The 20,816-nt window shown below is 33.6% G+C and overlaps 2 long non-coding RNA genes across 2 annotated transcripts; both read right to left on the bottom strand.

Annotated features, from left to right (window-relative positions):
• Positions 1–91: 91 nt before the first annotated feature.
• On the bottom strand, positions 92–4,241 carry LOC141340266 (uncharacterized). Its single transcript, XR_012356545.1, has 3 exons — positions 4,116–4,241; positions 3,306–3,338; positions 92–412 (listed from the first exon to the last, which is right to left on the bottom strand). It is a non-coding gene; the product is annotated as an uncharacterized lncRNA (long non-coding RNA).
• Positions 4,242–11,423: 7,182 nt separating this feature from the next.
• Positions 11,424–15,329, bottom strand: LOC141340354 (uncharacterized). Its single transcript, XR_012356568.1, has 3 exons — positions 15,011–15,329; positions 11,762–11,791; positions 11,424–11,474 (listed from the first exon to the last, which is right to left on the bottom strand). It is a non-coding gene; the product is annotated as an uncharacterized lncRNA (long non-coding RNA).
• Positions 15,330–20,816: the final 5,487 nt, after the last annotated feature.

The following is a 20,816-nucleotide window of genomic DNA, read 5'->3' as shown; positions in this document are numbered from 1 at the left end:
CATTAATAGTTTTGGTCCAGATTTATTTTTTATTTTATTCCCAGACAGTGATTTGAGCAGACTGTGTTCAGTGTTCAGCGTGTCTGCTGCGTTACGTCTGTTTGTTCAGCTCCTGACTCTCAGAGAGGAAAATATGTCCCAGTCAAAACCACAGCATTATTACATCCACAGACCCAATCTATGAGTTTTCCAGGCCTTCATGGTCACAGGATATTTGAAGGATTTTAAAATCATTTTATTAAAGATTGCATTTAGAAAGAGCAGCTTCTGGCTACGAAATACATTAGGACTCCTGCTCTTCTGTGACTGTGTTTGACTCTGATATTGACTTATTGATGAATGTCTTTATTTGACAGATGTATTGAGTTCAGGTCACCTGCTGCTGGTTCCTCAACATCTTCTGTCACAGCGTCTGAGAAACACACACCAGAGTTAAAACACTCAGCACTAAACCTACAGCTGTGTTCATGCTACACACATGCTACAACTTGCTAATCATGCTAGAAACATGCTAATAATGCTAGAAACATGCTAGAAACTTGCTAAGCATGTTATAGATATGCTAATAATGCTAGAAACATGCTAGAAAAATGCTAATCATGCTAGAAACATGCTAACAACTTGTTAACCATGTTATAAATATGCTAATAATGCTAGAAACATGCTAGCAAATTGCTAATCAAGCTAGAAACACGCTAGCAACATGTTAAGCATGCTAAAAACATGCTGGCAACTTGTTAACCATGTTATAATTATGCTAATAATGCTAGAAACATGCTAGCAACTTGTTAACCATGCTAGAAACATGCTAGAAACTTGTTAACCATGTTATAAATATGATAATAATGCTAGAAACATGGTAGCAACTTGCTAATCATGTTAGAAACATGCTAGCAAAATGCTAATCATGTTAAAAACATGCTAGCAAAATGCTAATCATGCTAGAAACATGCTAGAAACTTGTTAACCATGTTATAAATATGATAATAATGCTAGAAACATGGTAGCAACTTGCTAATAATGCTAGAAACATGCTAGCAACTTGCTAATCATGTTAGAAACATGCTAGCAAAATGCTAATCATGTTAGAAACATGCTAGTAAAATGCTAATCATGCTAGAAACATGCTAGAAACTTGTTAACCATGTTATAAATATGATAATAATGCTAGAAACATTGTAGCAACTTGTTAATAATGCTAGAAACATGCTAGCAACTTGCTAATCATGTTAGAAACATGCTAGCAAATTGCTAATCATGTTAGAAACACGCTAACAACATGTTAAGCATGCTAAAAACATGCTGGCAACTTGTTAACCATGTTATAATTATGCTAATAATGCTAGAAACATGCTAGCAACTTGTTAACCATGCTAGAAACATGCTAGAAACTTGTTAACCATGTTATAAATATGATAATAATGCTAGAAACATGGTAACAACTTGCTAATAATGCTAGAAACATGCTAGCAACTTGCTAATCATGTTAGAAACATGCTAGCAAAATGCTAATCATGTTAAAAACATGCTAGCAAAATGCTAATCATGCTAGAAACTTGTTAACCATGTTATAAATATGATAATAATGCTAGAAACATGGTAGCAACTTGCTAATAATGCTAGAAACATGCTAGCAACTTGCTAATCATGTTAGAAACATGCTAGCAAAATGCTAATCATGTTAGAAACATGCTAGTAAAATGCTAATCATGCTAGAAACATGCTAGAAACTTAACCATGTTATAAATATGATAATAATGCTAGAAACATTGTAGCAACTTGTTAATAATGCTAGAAACATGCTAGCAACTTGCTAATCATGTTAGAAACATGCTAGCAAAATGCTAATCATGTTAAAAACATGCTAGCAAAATGCTAATCATGCTAGAAACTTGTTAACCATGTTATAAATATGATAATAATGCTAGAAACATGGTAGCAACTTGCTAATAATGCTAGAAACATGCTAGCAACTTGCTAATCATGTTAGAAACATGCTAGCAAAATGCTAATCATGTTAGAAACATGCTAGCAAAATGTTAATCATGCTAGAAACATGCTAGAAACTTGTTAACCATGTTATAAATATGATAATAATGTTAGAAACATGGTAGCAACTTGCTAATAATGCTAGAAACATGCTAGCAAAATGCTAATCATGCTAGAAACATGCTAGAAACTTGTTAACCATGTTATAAATATGCTAATAATGCTAGAAACATGCTAGCAAAATGCTAATCATGCTAGAAACATGCTAGAAACTTGTTAACCATGTTATAAATATGCTAATAATGCTAGACACATGTTAGCAACTTGTTTATCATGCTAGAAACATGCTAGCAAAATGCTAATCATGCTAAAAACATGCTGGTAACTTGTTAACCATGTTATAATTATGCTAATAATGCTAGAAACATGCTAGCAACTTACTAATAATGCTAGAAACATGCTAGCAACTTACTAATAATGTTAGAAACATGCTAGCAACAGGCTAATCATGCTGAAAACATGCTGGCAACTTGTTAACCATGTTATAATTATGCTAATAATGCTAGAAACATGCTAGCAACTTACTAATAATGCTAAAAACATGCTGGCAACATGCTAATCATGCTAAAAACATGCTGGCAACTTGTTAACCATGTTATAATTATGCTAGAAACATGCTAGCAACTTACTAATCATGCTAGAAACATGCTAGCAACATGCTAATCATGCTAAAAACATACTGGCAACTTGTTAACCATGTTATAATTATGCTAATAATGCTAGAAACATGCTAGCAACATGCTAATCATGCTAGAAACATGCTAGCAACATGCTAATCATGCTAAAAACATGCTGGCAACTTGTTAACCATGTTATAATTATGCTAGAAACATGCTAGCAACTTACTAATCATGCTAGAAACATGCTAGCAACATGCTAATCATGCTAGAAACATGCTAGAAACTTGTTAACCATAATATGCTAATAATGTAGAAACTTGGTAGCAACTTGTTAATCATGCTAGCAACATGCTATATATCTATCTATAGACCGCTTTTAAAACTTCTTTAAACTTCAAACTATTTCAGACTGAAAACCCTCAAACTTAAAACTTTCAAAACTTGGAAATATTTTTAAACGTCTTACTTTTTTTTTTTTGACTGTTCAAACTTTTAAAAACGTTCTGGTCCAACTTTCTCAAGCCAGCTTCAAAGATAGTCTTGATGAACCTTTTTTTTTAATCTAGTTTTTGTTTGGTGGCTGAAAACTGAACACAGGTAATAAATGTTTGTACTCAGGGATGTAAATGTAAATACCTGTCTCAGGGTTTGTGTCTTCAGCTTCAGGCTCTAATAACACACAAAAACAACACAGATATATACATATTAATGCATTGACTAACAGAACCGTTTATTCTGATTATTATTATCAAATGTAAATAAATGTAAAATGTACACTGCCACTCAAAAGTTTGGGATCAGTAAGACTTGTAATGTTTTTAAAGAAGTCTCTTCTGCGCATCAAGACTGCATTTATTTGATTACAATACAGAAAAAACTGTAATATTGCTAAATGTTTTTACTATATAAAATAATGTGTTTTATTTGAATATGCTTTAAAACATATTCCTGTGATGCAAAGCTGTTAAGTGTGACATTATCCTTCAGAAATCATTCTAATACACTCATTTATTATTAGAATGATCAACGTTGGAAACACTTTATATTTCTTGCAACCTTTGATACTTTTTCAGGATTATTTGATATTTAATAACAAGTTAAAAAAAACAGCATTTATTCAAAATATATTTTTTTCTAACAATGTAAACCTATGCTATAAATTGTATTTGATCAATTTAACACATCCTTGGTGAATAAAAGTATTAATCTCTTCTTTTTTTAAAGAAAATATGCTTTTAATTTTTTTGTTATTTATTTCTAGTGTGTCGGCATATTTGATTTAGTTTTTCATCTAATATTTTTATTTCATTACTTATTTGTTAATATTTATATTTTATTTCAGCTTATTTAAATTTTTTATAGCTTCAGTTTGTTGCTAAGAACACCTCTTACTCATCGTAAAATCTCTGTAAAATGTTTTAATTTTCGTGTCTGTGTTTGTTTAACCTGCAGGAGCTTCTGCCTCATCTACAGCCGCCTCCGTTGGCTCTTCTGCTGGTTCTTCAGGAGCTGGTTCTTCAGGAGCTGGTTCTTCAGGAGCTGGTTCTTCAGGTGGTTTTTCAGCATCTGCAGCTATAACATAAAGATCTCACAATCAGACAGAAGACACCATCCCACAGATTGATCCACTTTTATCCCAGGAGCATCAGCTTCTGTCAGATCATAACTCTCCAACACGTGGCGTCTCTGGTTTTCTGCCTGCAGCGTCACAAACACACAGCTGACCATAAATCACACTCACCGTCTCCGTCGGCATCGCTGGAATCCGCCGGTAGAGCCTCTGTGGCTGTGTTTTCTGCGTGTAGAAATCTATATGTTACATGTCGGGACAGTTCTGCATTTCTACCGTAACACCAGAAACATTCATGAGGGACTTTATCAAGAACAAACCTGTTCCAGACCCTCATATAAGATTCATTACCAGGACAGAATGACAATATAAGTAAGAAGTCAGGCTAAATTTAAGATAATCTTCCGCTCATATGACAAACATGAAATTTGAAAATGAATGATGTTCCCTTTTATATGATCTCTTAAAAAGTGATATAAATGTTACGAGAAAATTTGGTTCCTATAAACAACAAAATGTAAATCTAAAGTTAGTAGAATGTTTGAAGAAATGTCTTTTAAACTTTAGAGTTCCTTGAATATTTAAAAATAAACATTTAAATAACATACTTCTCTGAGATAAAACTTAGTACAACGTTTAAAAAACATTTTTGTAACCTTTAAATACCGTTATAATCACAACACGAAAACTGGACATTTCTAAAATAACTAAAATGTTTAAAAAAAAATTACATTTTGGGAAAACTAAAGTTAGTAGAATGTATGAATAAATGTCTTTTAAACTTTAGAGTTCTTTGAATATTTAAAAATTGAATATTTAAACTTAGTACAACATTTGAAAAACGTTTTTGTAACCTTTAAATACCGTTATAATCACAACATGAAAACTGGACATTTCTAAAATAACTAAAATGTTTTAAAAAAAACGTTACATTTTGGGAAAAACTAAAGTTAGTAGAATGTATGAATAAATGTCTTTTAAACTTTAGAGTTCTTTGAATATTTAAAAATTGAATATTTAAACTTAGTACAACGTTTGAAAAACGTTTTTGTAACCTTTAAATACCGTTATAATCACAACACGAAAACTGGACATTTCTAAAATAACTAAAATGTTTAAAAAAACCGTTACATTTTGGGAAAAAATAAAGTTAGTAGAATGTAAGAATAAATGTCTTTTAAACTTTAAAGTTCTTTGAATATTTAAAAATTGAATATTTAAACTTAGTACAACGTTTGAAAAACGTTTTTGTAACCTTTAAATAACGTTATAATCACAACACGAAAACTGGACATTTCTAAAATAACTAAAATGTTTTAAAAAAACTGTTACATTTTGGGAAAAACTAAAGTTAGTAGAATGTATGAATAAATGTCTTTTAAACTTTAGAGTTCTTTGAATATTTAAAAATTGAATATTTAAACTTAGTACAACGTTTGAAAAACGTTTTTGTAACCTTTAAATAACGTTATAATCACAACACGAAAACTGGACATTTCTAAAATAACTAAAATGTTTTAAAAAAACGTTACATTTTGGGAAAAACTAAAGTTAGTAGAATGTTTGAAGAAATGTCTTTTAAACTTTAGAGTTCCTTGAATATTTAAAAATAAACATTTAAATAACATACTTCTCTGAGATAAAACTTAGTACAACGTTTAAAAAAACGTTTTTGTAACCTTTAAATACCGTTATAATCACAACACGAAAACTGGACATTTCTAAAATAACTAAAATGTTTAAAAAAACGTTATATTTTGGGAAAAAATAAAGTTAGTAGAATGTATGAATAAATGTCTTTTAAACTTTAAAGTTCTTTGAATATTTAAAAATTGAATATTTAAACTTAGTACAACGTTTGAAAAACGTTTTTGTAACCTTTAAATAATGTTTGAATCACAACAAGAAAATGTTTATAAAATAACAAAAACAAACGTTCAAATGTTAGTACAACATTTAAGTAACATTTTTGTAACCTTTTATAATAACGTTATAAACAACACGAAAACTGGACTTTAACATTTATAAAAATAAAACATTACATTTCGAGTAAAACTAAAGTTAGTAGAATGTTAGAAGAAACGTCTTTTAACCTTTAAAGTTTTTCAACTATTTAAAATAAACATATAACATAAAATTAGAACATTTAAGAAACGTTTTTGTAACCTTTAAATGTTTGAATCACGGCAAGGAAATGTTTGTAAAATAACAAAAATAAACGGTCAAATGTTAGTACAATGTTTAAGTAACATTTTTGTAACCTTTAAATAACGTTATAATCACAACATGAAAACTGGACATTTCTAAAATAAAAATGTTTAAAAAAACGTTACGTTTTGGGAAAAACTAAAGCTAGTAGAATGTATGAAGAAATGTCTTTTAATCTTTAAAGTTCTTTGAATATTTAAAATAAACATTTAAATAACACTTCTCTGGGGTAAAAATAAAATTAGTGCAATGTTTAAGAAACGTTTTTGTAACATTTAAATATCGTTTAAATCACAAGAAGAAATTTTTTATAAAATAACAAAAATAAACATTCAAATGTTAGTACAACGTTTAAGTAACATTTGTGTAACCTTTAAATAGCGTTATAATAACATGAAAACTGTACATTTCTAAAATAACAAAAATGTTTAAAAACGTTACATTTTGGGAAAAACTAAAGCTAGTAGAATGTTAGAAAACATTTTTTATTTTAACCTTCAAATATTTAAAATGAACATTTAAAAAACATAGTTCTCTGGGGGAAAATACAGTTAGTGCAGCATCTAAGAAATGTTTTTGTAACCTTAAAATAATGTACTAATTAGGACAAAGAAAATTGACTTCCACAAAACTGGACATTTGAACGTTTCTAAAATAACAATGTTCAAAAAACTTTACATTTTGCATAAAACTAAAGTTAGAAGAAACGTCTTTTAACCTTTATTGCTCTTCGAATGTTTCTTTAAACTTGGAGGAAGTATATCTGATGTCTAAATATCTAAGTAAATATAACTAAAATGTGTGTTTAATGGAGTGATGTTGACATACGGTCTGCTTTAGCACTAAACAGGTCTGACGGTCAACACTCTTATTTGTGTATGTATTTATTTATGCATGCTTGTTTTTATTCATTTATTTGTTTATTTATTTGTTTATACATACATGCATCTACACACTTATTTGTTTTTTTATGCTTGTTTTTATTCACTTATTTATGCATTTATTTGTTTATGCATACTTGCACTTATGCATGCTCGTTTTTATTCACTTATTTATGCATGCATGCATTTATGTACTTATGCTTTTTTATGCAACTTTTTTATGCTTTTTTAATGCTTGTTGTTATTCGCTTATTTATGCATTTATTAGTTTATGCATACTTGCACTTATGCTCTTATTTGTGTATATATTTATTTATGCATGCTCATTTTTATTCACTTATTTGTTAATTTATTTGTTTATGCATGCATGCATTTATGCACTTATTTATGCTTTTTTATGCAACTTTATGCTTTTTTAATGCTTGTTTGTGCATTTATTTGTTTATGCATGCATGCATTTATGCACTTATTTATGCTTTTTTAATGCTTGTTTGTGCATTTATTTGTTTATGCATGCATGCATTTATGCACTTATTTATGCTTTTTTAATGCTTGTTTGTGCATTTATTAGTTTATGCATGTTTGCACTTATAGACTTATTGGTATATTTATTTAATGATGCATGCTCATTTTTATTCACTTATTCGTTCATTTATTTGTTTATGCATGCATGCATTTATGCACTTATGCTTTTTTATGCAACTTTATGCTTTTTTAATGCTTGTTTGTGCATTTATTTGTTTGTGCATGCATGCATTTATGCACTTATTTATGCTTTTTTTATGCTTTTTTAATGCTTGTTTGTGCATTTATTAGTTTATGCATGTTTGCACTTATAGACTTATTAGTATATTTATTTAATGATGCATGCTCGTTTTTATTCACTTATTCGTGCATTTATTTGTTTATACATGCATGCATTTATGCTTTTTAATGCAACCATTTTTATGCACTTATTTATGCTTTTTTTATGCAACTTTATGCTTTTTTTAATGCTTGTTGTTATTCACTTATTTATGCATTTATTTGTTCATGCATGCGTTTCTGCACTTATATATGCATTATTATTTATGCATGCTTGCATTTTTGGACTTATTGGTATATTTATTTAATTATGCATGCTTGTTTTTATTCACTTATTCGTTGACGTATGGTCTGTTTCAGCTCTGAACAGGTCTGACGGTGAACACTCTCATGTGTGTTTCAGATTCTAACAAAATCATTACTCATCAACGCATTAGAAGAAAATGCTGCTGAAAGGGAGACAGACACTTAACTAGCTCCTACATCTTACAAAACCTCTGAAATGGTGGCTTCGAGAGCCAGTTTTGACAAAATGTTCACTTTCATGCTCTGAACAAAGATGAAGTTCAGAACAGGGCATTCCTGAAGCACAGACTCACAAAACCTGGTCAGTGGTTTACATTCGGAGAAAGCCAGAAACCACTGCCAACGCTTAGAAATGGTGGGGAATCATAATGATACGGACACACGTCTGAAAACCTCATTCGGTCGTACGATGCCATTGCCGGAGAACATTGCGAAGTCCTTTTTGAGTCTCTTCTGTTCACCAAGGCTGCATTTGTTTGATCAAAAATATGGTCAAAATGTTAAATATTATTCTAATGTAAAACAGCTGTTTTCTATGTGAATATCTGTTGAACTGTAATTTATTTCTCTGATGCACAGCTGAATTTTCAGCATCATAACTCCAGTCTTCAGTGTCACATAATATACTGATGAATGTAGCTTTTACTCGAGTAAAAGTAAGAAAGTAATAGATTTATATTGTATTACAATGCAGTAAAAAGAACAATATTATGCTTTGAAATGTTTGATTTCTAAAGAAAAGTACAGAGTAAAATTAATTCTCTACTGTCCGCCTCTGTTTGGAACATTAGAAATATCTTTACTGGCATCTTTTGATCAATTAAATGCATCCTTGATGAACAAGACAAACTTTAAGTTGGCTTTCAAAAAGCCTGATCAGAAAAGGTGAAAAAGTTTTTAAAGTTTAAGAAATTGTAGAAATTTTACGGTTTTGAGTCAAAAAAAAATTGAGTTTAAAGTAGTTTTAAAACTTAAAGTTTGAATGTTTTGAAGGCAGTAAAGTCCGTCAGATGGATGGATGGATAGATGTTTTAGCATGTTACTAACTTATTTAGCATGTTTCTAGCATGATTAGCATGTTACTAGCGTGTAGCTAGCATAATTAGAATGTCGCTAGCATGATGTTAGTTTTACTAGCATGGTTAACATATTGTTAGCAGGTTTCTAGCCTAATTAACATGTTGTTAGCATGTTTTTACCATTATTAACGTGTTGTTAACTTGTTTCAACCATGATTACCAATTTATTAGCATGTTACTAGCATGATTAGCATGTTTTTAACATGATTAGCCATGTTGCTTGCATGATGTTAGCATTAGTAGCCTGTTGTTAGCATTAATTAGCAAGTTGATTGGCATTTTGCTAGCAAGTTTCTAACATGATTTTAACATGTTGCTAACATGTTTCTAACATGGTTTTATCGCAATTAGCATGTTACTAGCATGTTGTTAGCATGATTAGCATGTCACTCGTGTGTTTATATTATAGTTAACATTACTAGCATGTTGTATGTTTCAAACATGTTTAGCATGTTACTAGCATAATTTGCAAGTCACTAACATGTTAGCATGATTCTAGCATGATTAGCATGTTGCTAGCATGTTTCTAACATGTTTTATCACAATTAGCATGTTACTAGCATGCTGTTAGCACGATTAATATGTCACCCATGTGTTTACATTATAATTCATGCTGCTAGCATGGTTAGCATGTTTTTAACATGATTAGCGAGATGCTAGCATGTTTCTAGCATGATTAGCATGTTTCTAGCCTGTTTTCTGACATATATATATATTTTTTTAGTCTATAGTTTTTATTATTTTTATTTAATTTCATTAATCAGAAATTTGATTCGATCAGTGCATCTCCATTGATCCTACATGCACTAAAGTAACATTTGAACATACTTGAAATAAAGTAAAGTAAAAAAAAGTAACAGATTTAAAACGCAGGTATTTTATCCTAAGTATAATTCAAATACATAATTACTGACATATGGCTCAAGACATACTGATATAAAAGTACAGTAATTCAACTATATTTGGGGCTCTACTTGATTTCTTAACATTAAGCCTAAAACACATTTTTATGTCCCTATTGATGAGGATTGCATAATCTTTAAATATTATCAGCCTTTAAATGCCAACTATTTAAAGGAGTAGTTCACTTTCAAAACAACGATTTACAGATCATTTACTCACCCCCTTGTCATTCAAGATATTTATGTCTTTTTTTCTTCAGTCGTCAAGAAATTATATTTTTTGAGATAAACACATCTGGGAATTTCTCCATATAATGCACTTAAATGGTGCCCCGATTAGTATTCTTAAGTATTCTTGCAATAGTTCCACTTCAACACAATCAAATATACTTCAGTATATCTTCAGTTGGACTTAAGCTCTACTTCCGCACAATTAGTTTTTCCAGTTTAGCAGACTATAAATATACTAGTTTAGTATACTAAAATAAGTATACTTGGCATGAAACAAATGCATTTTAGTATATTTGCATAAATCCTGTTAACAGCTGCAGCGCTTGCTGTGCAACAAAATACAAGAGTGACGTTCGTGTGAAATCAATCACATCCACAAACTACGGCTTGAAAATGATCTTTGTGCTGTTGTATCTGCTGGAGATCACTGGTTCTCATCTGCTTTTGCTTCAGGACTCAGATTTTTTTCGTTGGATATCAAGTAGCGCCGATACCAAACCCGTATTTAATATCGTCCGGGTCGTATTTTCTCCTGTTTTTGGTTTTGTTGATGGTTTTTGAGCGTGAGGGCATGAACACCGTGTCCATGTTGACATATGGTCTAATTTGACTGCGTTTGCGTAAATCATTATCACGGTTTCTGACGTCAGAGAATGACTGATGATTTAATTTTGATCATTCGGTTTACATTTTATCCTGAATATGCATTTTTGTTTGCATTTAGCGTCAAGATCCCCTGCTGTAAACTCAGGTGCATTAAAGCTTATCATCACCTTCATCAGGAACGGCTGATTCCTCCGGCGCAAGGTCATCTGCTGGAGAATCTGGATATGAGATAAAAGGTAAATTAGCAACCCACGTTTATCATCTTTATCATCAGCACACAAAAAAATACAACACAGGTGGGGCGGCAGGTGATGAACTGGACCACGTCAACAGGTCCACTTGAATAAACACACTGTTATGAGGAACTGTAACATAAACCTGATGTGAGAGCTGTAAAATCTCGCCACGGCTCAGGTTTATTGCTTTGGCTCGTCACAGAGGAAGTTTGCTACCAGAGAAGGGTGTGGTCTGAGTTATTACAGCATATGAGATGATTCAAACATACCGGCATTCTCTGCACCTTCCACTCCATCTTCTGAAGAAATGAAACAAAAGCATGAGATTCAACCTACAGAATTAATGGATCACAAATATTTGGTTCATTCTGACAACCAGTCACTCATTTGGTTTACGTTTTCATGAATTCACCAATAAAATAAAGTAACATCTAAACATACTTGAAAGAAAGTAACATTTGAAAATACTTGACATAAAGAAGCATTTGAACCATAAACATTTGAACATACTTGAAATAAAGTAACATTTAAACAAACTTCAAAAAGTAACATCTAAGCATGCTAAAAAATAAAGTAACGTTTGAAACATTTAAACCATAAACATCTAAACATACTTGAACTAAAGTAACATTTGAACCATAAACATTTGAACATACTTAAAATAAAGTACATTAAATGTTATGTTTTCATGACTAATAAAGTAACATTTCAACATACTTGAAATAAAGTAACATTTGAACCATAAACATTTGAACATACTTGAAATAAAAGTAACATTTAAACAAACTTCAAAAAGTAACATCTAAACACACTTAAAAATAAAGTAACATTTGAAACATTTGAACCATAAACATTTGAACATACTTGAAATAAAGTAAATGTTAAATGTTACGTTTTCATGACTTCACTATTTAAGGATGCACTTTATATTAGTACTAAATGAGTTATTAATAGTTGGCAATATACTGTATGTCAGCCATAACATTTTAAATGTTATATTTAATTGTGCATGCTCAGTTTCCATATTTTTACATTTACAATGTCTTCATGGTCTTCTAAAGTCAAGGTTACTGAAGTATACTAAAACTATATACATTTGAACATATTTAAAGTATAATCTAAACATATTTAAAAAATAAAGTAACCTTTTGAACATTTGTACCATAAACATTTGAACATACTTGAAATTAAGTACATTAAATGTTATGTTTTCATGACTAATAAAGTAACATTTCAACATACTTGAAAGAAAGTAACATTTGAACCATAAACATTTGAACATACTTGAAATAAAGTAAACGTTAAATGTTCCGTTTTCATGACTTTACTATTAGGGATTATTAATATTTGGCAATATACTGTATGTCAGCCAGTATTTTAAATTTTATATTTAATTGTGCATGCTCATTTTCCATATTTTTACATTTACAATATCTCCATGGACTTCTAAAGTCAAGGTTATTGAAGTTTACCAAAACTATATACATTTGAACATACTTGACATAAAGTAACATCTTAACAAACTTGAAATAAAGTAACATTCAAACATACTTGAAAAAGTCAAATCTTAACATACCAGCCAGTATTTTAAATGTTATATTTCATTGCGCATTCTCATCTTCCCCTATTTTTCCATTTACAATGTCTTTATGGTCTTCGACAGTCAAGGTTATTAAAGTTTGAACCATAAACATTTGAACATTTAAGAGTTTAATATGTCCTATTTATCAGCTATAACATAAATATTTATCAGTATTAACCATACATTTGATTTGAGTTTGATTTTCTTTTACCCTATTAAAAAGTCGTAGATTTAAAATGCATTTATTTAAATCTAAGTATAGTTCAAGTCTATTAACGTATTTATTGACATAACGTTTGAGACTGATATGCTGTAATTAAACTTTATTTGGAGTACTACTTGTGCACAAAGCACATTTCTCAATATTAAGCCTAAAATATGTTTTAATGTCACTACTGATGAGAATTGGAAATGCAAACTATTTAAAGTGTACCTAAAGTAACATTGAACCTACTTGAAATAATGTAACATTTGAACATGCGTACATAAAGTAACTGCTTGTGTGCAATGCACATTTCTCAATATTAAGTCTAAAATACATTTTAATGCCACTTATTGATGAGGATTGGAAATGCAAAATATTTCAAGTGTGGCTAAAGTATACTTGCGATAGTTCGACTTTGGCACAACCAAATATACTTAAGTGTATCTTTAGTTGGACTTCAGCTCAGCAAATGTGTCAGTTTAGTATACTAAAAGTACAATTGCAAGGTATTTTTATTAAACACATCATATGTAAATGCATTTGTAGTGTACTAAGAAAAAAATAAATGTATTTTAAATACATTTTAGTATATTTTCCATGGTACTAGATAAAGAGATACGTTTGGAAATCATCTTTGATTTGTCTTAAACAGACTCAGTGTCAGTTTTAATGCAAATGTCGTGGTGTGTTTAGTCTACCAGCAGTTTTGTTTGTTTTATTAGTCAGCTCGCTCCATGGCCCTCTCTCACACATCAAGATTGCTTTTTGTGTTATAAAATGACGCAGATGCATTATGTAACACCTCCTTTCAGGGTCGTCACGTTTAGCGTTTCGGCTTGTGTTTGCACAAATGCTCATGACTTAGATGATTTCTGTTCTTCAAGCTTTCGGCCTTTCATTTGATGTCGCTGGCACAGTTGGCAGATTAAGAGACACAAAGGAAGTTTACTCCATGAGCCGCACAGAAGCAGAGCAGAGCAGAGAGGAGGAGGACGGCAACACACCTGTCCACACAAACACCAAACAAAGAGCCAACCAAATAGAAAAAGCCAAGGCGGTGGCAATGCATGTGCCTCGCTTGGTCTCTCTCACACCGGGACGGAGGCACTCAAACTCCCCTGGGTGCATCAAAAGCATCCCTTTCGCAACTCCACCATATTCTCCATATACTGCAGGGTGTGGTCTACATCTGGGACTGGATTGAGTTTCTGAGACTACACCTCAGCCTTTCTTAATTTACAACAGTGAGCTAAATGCATGTTTCCCCTCTACATCTGGAGGAGATTTTGCATATTAGCAATAAACAGGCCTGTAAATCACCATAGAGCTTAAGGAATCAATATTAGGATGGACTTTGTACACTCACGATCCTAAACATTTGGTTACATCCTGCGAACGTTTAAGAAGTGGGAAACATTTGGATGAAGTCATTGAGAGACTGAGCAGCCAAGGCTGTTAGTCAAGAACACAATGTACAAAGGGGTAAACGCAGCTGGCAGAGCTGGGTATAAAGCTTTACAGCTTCAACTAGTCATTTCATGAGGGGCCAACTCAAAATGGGTCCATTTCCAATGTATTTGAAGAAAAAAAATGCATGCTTTTTATTTCAAGTTAGGCTGATTTATATAAAACTAACACATTTGTATAATTGCAATGTGCTTTTTTTTTTTTTTTTTTTTTTTTTAAGTAGCCTATAGCTGACAATAAAAACTAGTTTAGAGAAACTCTTACCTTGCGTCTTCACTCCAGTCCCGATTAAACTTCCAAGGACGAAAATCCACAAGTATGACATCATTGTAGCTTGAATGAAACTGAGCTGAATATTGTCTGAAGCGCGGCTTGCTTTGCGATGTTTTCGGTTTTAGCGCGTGTGGATTGAAATGCAAGCACTAATGGTGTTCGCGCGTGGTATAGGTGCTGTGCAACTTCCCGCAACCTTTTGTTGTACAAACTTCACTGGGTGTGCAGCCCTGAATCCACCGCCCACCCACATGTGGGATTGACTTGTGTAGGATCCAATTGCAGGTCTGTCTCGCTTGTTTCTCACTGAAATCTCATGCACGGGTGCATCTCTTTGTAAAACAAATGCCATAGGTTTGCATGGCTTATAGCGCAGTGCATGAGGTTTCCGCTATTGATCCATTTAAAAATCGTGTTTGGAGGTTTCCTGACCTGTATGAACGATTCGAACCCGTTGCACCCACCCATCCCCCTGAAAACGTCTCAATATGCTTCCTTTAAGAGGGAATTCCCTGGAGCAGCGAAACGCAATGAATGGAGCTGGTTAAAAACACACTTGCTGGAAACCCACCTATGCCTCAAGTGCTGGGGTTTTTTCAGACGCAGCTCCATTCATCCGTTACGGACCTCTGTGGGGAAGTTCCCGTATTAACGTTCAGGAAACCTTTTGCTATTGAACTTGAGCCACCCAGCGGGTGAGCGCAGCAGAACGCACTCGAGTTCAGGAGTCGAGTATCATACCCGTCTCCAGGCACGTTTTTGTCGCTCAAAACGCAAACTTTGCTAATTCTTTGTAACTTATCATAAGGGCGCGGTGGGGATAAAGCTTGATCCGCTAACGTTAGTAAACATGCTGTTGGAATGTTTTTGAGTTGCTAACCACAAATAGTGTACATTGCAAAAAAATGGTGTTGGGTTTGTTTTGAAGCGTGTGAGGTAGAGCTAGACTTAAGTAGTGTTTCTTGTCAAACATATTCCAGTTATCATGATTTTATTGTTGTTGTATTTTTACCTAGCGGTAAATATGCAAAACCAGCCTAGGCTGGTTGGCTGGTCTTAGCTGGTCTTTGCTGGTTTAAGCTGTAAGTAGCTGGTCTCCCAGCCTGAAAAAAACCCTCTAAGGTAACCCGTTTTGAGAAAACTCATATGTATTTTACAAGGTCACAAATTCTTTGGAATTCATACAAATGACCACGCTGGTGAAAAAAAAAAAAACAGCTAAAACCAGCCCAGCCTTTAGCTGGTCAACCAGCCTGGTTTTAGCTGGTCATAGCTGGTCAGCAGGCTGGTTTTAGAGGGGTTTTGACCACTTTCCCAGCCCGGCCAGGCTGGTCTTAGCTGGTCAAGCTGGGAAACCACCAGCTAAAACCAGCCTGGCCAGGCTGGGAGACTAGCTAAAACTAGCTACTTCCAGCTTAAACCAGCTAAGCCTAGGCTGGTTTTAGCTGTTTTTTTTTCTTCAGCGGGGCACTTCTAAACCTTAGAGAAAATGTGCAAAATCCTTCTAGTAAAGGTCAAAACAAAGAATTTTTATGACAAATGAACATTTTGTGTGCAAACGTGATTGACACAACATTAGGTCGTATTTATTTTTTAACGCGCAAACCTTTCGAAAAAAAATGTTGGACTCAGTGTGCAATGACCTTAAGGTTGTACAAATTAGCCACTTGCGACCTCATATAAATACCATCTCACGTTGCAAATCATGTTTGCACACTGCCTCCGAAATTGTCCGTCAAAAAAAAGTTCAGATCAGGTTTGATTTTCTGCGTTTTCGCATCTGTAGAAAGCATTTTGATAGGAAAGGATGAGAAATACGAAAAAATGCATAAGAAAATTTCGGACTTAGTGTGCGATGACCTTGAGTCCAAAATTTTTTTTATTTTATTTTTTATTCTTTTCCTATCAAAATGCTTCCTACGAATGCAAAAATGTAGACAAAGTTTTCTATAACGGACAAACGTTTTTGACAGCATTAGATCGAATTATTTTTTAACGTACGAACATTTCGGACAAACAATTCGGACTCAGTGTGCAATGACCTTAAGGTTGTACGAATTCGTACAAATTATCCACTTGCGAAGATAAAATGCAATCGCAAAAGGTAGCCATAGCAAAAGACCTTGAGTCCGAAATTTTCGTATGTGCTTTTTCGTTAGCAACAGTAGCCTACGTGAGTTGAGCGATTTGCGAAAGTTCATCATGGATGGAAAAATACAACTTAAACATATTTCAGTAATCATTGTTTTATTGTCTAGCGGTAAATATTCTCTTGTACGTATTTTACGAGATGATCACAATTTTACAAGGTCACAAATTCATTGGAACTTGTACGAATGACCACTCCTAAACCTATATAGAGAAAATGTACGAATTACCCACTTGTGAAGAGAAAATGTGATCGAGAAAGGTAACCATAGCAACAGTAGGTAACCATTTGCGAAAGTTCATCATTAGGCGCGTTTCCATTAAGCGATATTATGTGACTAAAACATATTTTTTTTCCTCTTGCGATAACTCATGGCAACGGATTGGTCTATATGACCTGTAAATGCGGAAAAAAAAAAATTGCTGTTTTTTCGAAATATTCATTTTTCAAATTGCTTGAAAAACCACTCCATGTGTGCGTAAATTTTTTTTTGCGATACATGTGAGTTTTTGCGCAATTGTACGCATTCCAAACAGGTATTTGCGATTGCTTGAGGAGGTAACCATGGCAACAGTACGCGACTTGAGTGATTTATCAGCTAAAATCAAAACTGTGCCATTATTTAACACTTTACAGTGTTAATTATTCCATACACCTAAAAAAATACAAGAGTCAGGACGCCTAATTTTACCTGGCATTAACATACAAACGTAATCGCTATTGCTAAGGAGGTAACCATAGCAACAGTACGCAACTTAAGCGCTTTAAAATCGTCATAATCGGATGAAAAGTTAACAAAACAGTGCCACTATTTGCCACTTTATAGTATTTTTTTAATCTTAAACATCTCAGAAGTTAATCAGGGCGCGCATTTACATTTAGCGTAAACACGCTCATGAACAGATATTGCGATTGCTTGAGGTGGTAACCATGGCAACAGTATGCGACTTGAGTGATTTATCAGCTAAAACCAAAACCATACCATTATTTGACACTTTATAGTGTTATTTGTCAGAAACAAATCTCAAAATGTCAGTACAAGTTAGTCAGGACACAATTTTACCCAGCGTTAAACAAGCGCTTGCGAATGGGATCGTTGAGGAGGTAAACATAGCAACTGGGCGCAATTTATAATTGGATGAAAAGTTAACAAAACAGTGCCAATATTTGCCCCTTTATAGTATTTTTTTTTTAATTATAAACATCCCAGAAGTTAATCAGGGCGTGCATTTACATTTAGCGTTAAACACACTGGCGAACAGAAATTGAGATAGCGTGAGGTGGTAACCATGGCAACAGTGCACGGTTTGAGCGATTTATCGACTAAAGCCAAAACCGCGCCATTATTTAACACTTTACAGTGTTATCTCTCACAAAGACACCTTAAAAAATTGGTACAAGTAAGTCAGGATGCCTAATTTTACCTGGCGTTAAACAAGCACTAGCAAACAAAATTGCTATAGCTGAGGAGGAAACCATTGCAACCGCACACAATTTATAATCTGATGAAAAATTAACAAAACAGTCCCAATATTTGATACTTTTTAATGTTTTATCATAAACATCCCAGAAGTTAATCAGGGGCGTGCATTTACATTTAGCATTAAACATGCTAGCCAAAAGAAATTGCGATCCTTGAGGTAGTAACCATGGCAACAGTGCGCGATTTGAGCGATTTATCGGCTAAAACCAAAACCGTGCCATTATTTGACACTTTATATTGTTATTTATCAGAAACATATTTCAAAAAGTCAGTATGCATAATTTTACCTGGCAGTAAACAAGCTCTAGCAAGCAGATCGCTATTGCTGAAGAGGTAACCAAAGCAACGCAGGCGATTTATAATCTGATAAATTAACAAAACAGTCCCAATATTTGACACTTTTTAATGTTTTATCATAAACATCCCAGAAGTTAATCAGGGGCGTGCATTTACATTTAGCATTAAACATGCTAGCGAAAAGAATTTGCGATCCTTGAGGTAGTAACCATGGCAACAGTGCGCGATTTGAGCGATTTATCGGCTAAAACCAAAACCGTGCCATTATTTGACACTTTATATTGTTATTTATCAGAAACATATTTCAAAAAGTCAGTATGCATAATTTTACCTGGCAATAAACAAGCTCTAGATCAGATCGCAAACAGATCGCTATTGCTGAAGAGGTAACCACGCACGCTTTTATAATCGGATTAAAAATTAACAAAACAGTGCCGATATTTGACACTTTTAGAGTTTTAGAAGCATATCCAAATCAGTGTTTGTTATAGAAAAAAATCAAAAGCTAAACAAACCAAAATTGTAAGTAATTGTAAGTAGATAAATAAATGTTTTAACCCTTGAAAGTATAGCTGAATCAATGACCACACTAGTATTATCTCAGATATAAAAAAAAGAATAATCGTATTTTTGTCATAATTAAAAAAAAAAAAAAAAAAAAAGAGCATTGCACTTCATAACGTTCATTGTTTGTTCTTTTGTTTGTTCCTTTCCATCACCGAGGGTCAATCTCCAGTGGTCTCCCCCTTAACGCGGTGCTTCATTGGACAGTTCCATCTGATGAAGTTGAAAAAGGCGAATCAACCTGTTCCACACCAGAGCCAGAGCCGCTGCGTCTGCTCTCCAATCTGAACATGATCAGCAGCAGCCGGCTCTCTCCAGATGATCGCCCGCGATGCCTCTTCACCGCGAACGACGGGAACGCGTGTGAATAACCCGCTGGAGATGTCAGTGCGCGAGATTCTATCGTGAAAAGCCAAAGGTCTGGATGGTGAGGAGCGAGCGAGCGGGCGGTCGAGCATCCATGCGCCTCAGCGGACTGTTGCGAATTGAGCTGTGCTCGTGCGCCGGCTGCTGAAATGCAGTCTTTCATCTCACCAGTGACTAAGGCTATCCTGGTAGCTCTGTTTATTTTTGCCATTTTGCTCATCCTCTATGTGATTCTGTGGTATATATGCAGAGACGTGGACTGTGATCACGGCATTTGATCTTGGAGACCGAAACTGCGGATCCGCGGAGAAGTCAGGGTGACCCCGGTAAGTGCGTCCGCGTGCCCTTCATTCACACGTTATCGCTGGAAAATCGCATTGGACACAAATCATTATTTCTGAGTTATGCATGCATTCGTTTTCCATCACAGCGAAGTGATAGATGTGTCACTCTGCGATGACTCCACGGCTCATCAAACCATCATCAGCTTGTTAGTTACGAACGAAACGACATGCATTTTTCGATTTTCCACGAAAAATAACCTCGGAATAGATGTCTTAGCTGTTCATTCAGTTTTGGTTCCATGCACGTTCTGGGAACATTAGTTTACTGCTATTAAAAACAAACCAAAGCGTTCTTGGTGCGCTAACGTTATTCGCATTCGTGCCAATTTATTTGTTGAAAAGTAACTATTTAAACAAAAGTCCGACGCAAAATGCATAATGCATCTGCTATAAAAAAAAAGAATGTTTTGTTTTTTCAATGCATTCTTGCACTTTTGTGGCAAGTGAGCGTTCAGCTGAGGGACACTGAGACTGACCGCTGCTTTGCAGCAGTTTATTGCAGTCTGTGCTCTTTGAACTTGTTAAAAGCATTTCATTGGAGCAGCTCTGGGACTTGAGGAGACTGCCAGCGTGTCGAGGGTAATGGTTTTCTCC

Source organism: Garra rufa, chromosome 8 (genome assembly GCF_049309525.1).
Source record: "Garra rufa chromosome 8, GarRuf1.0, whole genome shotgun sequence".
NCBI lineage: Eukaryota > Metazoa > Chordata > Actinopteri > Cypriniformes > Cyprinidae > Garra > Garra rufa.
This window is presented reverse-complemented; position numbering and strand designations above follow the sequence as displayed.